The sequence below is a fragment of the Poecilia formosa genome, unplaced genomic scaffold (genome assembly GCF_000485575.1).
Source record: "Poecilia formosa unplaced genomic scaffold, Poecilia_formosa-5.1.2 Scaffold1440, whole genome shotgun sequence".
Lineage (NCBI taxonomy): Eukaryota > Metazoa > Chordata > Actinopteri > Cyprinodontiformes > Poeciliidae > Poecilia > Poecilia formosa.
The window spans coordinates 7132-9281 of NW_006801379.1; the positions used below are offsets into that span (position 1 = coordinate 7132).

Genomic DNA, 2150 nt, shown 5'->3' on the forward strand with positions numbered 1-2150 from the left:
TTTTTAATCAATATTTTATTAAATTAATGGAGATTTTCAGTTTTATCTATAAAAAACTTTAACAAATTTCTGCTCAGAAACACAAGAGCAATAAAACTAATAATAGTTTCTGCTTGTTCTAATCTGAGCCAACAGAACCAAGAACCTTGAAATGTTGAAGTTTCTCCACATGTTGACACGACCATCTGATGTTGTCAAGTTCTCTTCTAAACTGTGCAACTTCCCCACTTGTGCAACTTCCCCACTTGAAAAGGGATGGATGACCCCATGCAGACTCTTAATGACAGGGATTTCACTCGAAGGACCAAACAGTTTCCCTTGCTTTTACTTCCATTTATTTCAGTGTATGGACATGTTCACCATTGATCCAGAGGATGCAGGTAAAAACCTTTAAACAAACTCAAAAAATAATAATTACTAATCTGTATAAATTAATTTCACTTAGTTGCAAATTATTATATAAATAATACCAAGCAACCCATCACAAATTAAACATACAAAATAATCAAAGTACACAAGTAACTAAACTTATGTTAACTTTAAACTTAACTTTAAAGTGCATTTCAAGTTAATATTTACATTTCATACACATACATTTCTTAACATCTACTTCTCAACATTAATAATAAATATTTATCATAAATTTAGCTTTAAATTATTCTTGGAAGTTGATGGTAAATTAATTAACAGTTGAACTTGATACCCAAATCCACTTCGTCAATACAACAATCAACTTAATCATAAAAGTCCATCAATCAATGAACGGCGAGCGTCGCCGCTGCAATCCGCCACTTCAGGTCAGCTGTCACTAATGATCCGATCAGCCAAACTGGATTGTAGACAACTTTGCGGTCCAATCTCATAACAACACAGTTTATGTCTTACCGGCTGCCTCTCTGCTCATCTAAAAGATCATCCAGTTGTACACAGGTTGACTAGGATCTGTGATTCAAAAAAGTCCCAAACTCCTGTCCACTTTGTTTGGGTTTTAACTTCCGTCTTCTCTCTTTTTTTTTTCTTGTCCGTCCCTCTTTTAGGTCTGTGTGGGAACGCACGACTTTTTTTTTTTTTTTGCTTGTTGATTTGACTTCACATTAATAGTAAAATATACAATAACTATTCTTTTCTTTTTTATTTAAAAGGAAAATCTAAAGGAACTCAAAGTGTGTACAGCTGCAGCTGCAATAATCCATACTGTCGGTCACTTGGAGGAAATTTAGATTCACACAGAAAAGCTCCAAAAGGGACTCAAACTTAAAACTCTGAACTAAGAACTTCTGATTACATAATAGCAATTAACTATTTCTGCCATGGTAAATCATTACTGACAATTATAGTGAGTAATCCCTAACATTAATATGATCATACCGCATGTAATCATGTGTACATATGTATTATTGTTATTAAGAGTGAGCTAAGAAAATGTATGTCTGTATCAAACAAGTAGCCCTTCGTGTTACTCTGTACCCATGAAGTAGCTCCCAGCCTCAAAAAGGTTGGTGACCCTGTTCAGGTTGAACCTGACAGCTGATGGTTTTCCAGCCTGTCGGCTCTGCAGCCTTTAGAAAACAAACTTCATGATCATAGAAAAAAGTTTCATCTTTCAGTCCAACAGACGCGTCTCTGTCACCAGTTTGAACATTTATTTATAACCCGAGAAGCAAACAGGGGAAACGTCTTCATTACTGCAGATTAGTAGAAAAATTAAGGGTAAAAAATAATAATGAAGTATAACATCTACAAGTGAAACATTACTGTGTAAAAGTTTTAAAGCCGTCAGTTTGTTTAGTTTTCTTTCCCTCCAAAGATTCGATCTTGGTGTAAAAACACATTTTGACTGTTTTCACCTTTACAGGATCATTATTATCTCCTCTGCATGTCCACTGGATTTATCAAGACATAAATAAATTATCTGGACAGAAGAAAAAGACCCAGAAAGGAGGAAATACTTTTTATCATCCAGTAACTTCTGGACCAGTAACAAGCTAACTTCTAACGCAGACTTCTGCCCTCTAGTGGACTCCATGTGTAACTACAACCATAATAAAGCTAGAGCTGATATGGGAATAGTACTTCCTTTAGATTCTTTCAAAGTAAAAGACAAGGAACGAAATTCTCCTGCAAGTACATTTAGTTCGTAGATTTATTAT

The 2150-nt window shown here is 34.7% G+C and overlaps 1 long non-coding RNA gene across 1 annotated transcript; it reads right to left on the reverse strand.

The window, feature by feature from the left end:
- Positions 1-228: 228 nt before the first annotated feature.
- LOC107835291 (uncharacterized) lies at positions 229-1471 on the reverse strand. The gene is made up of 2 exons (XR_001661100.1): positions 886-1471; positions 229-388 (listed from the first exon to the last, which is right to left on the reverse strand). It is a non-coding gene; the product is annotated as an uncharacterized LOC107835291 (long non-coding RNA).
- Between the last annotated feature and the right edge of the window lie 679 nt (positions 1472-2150).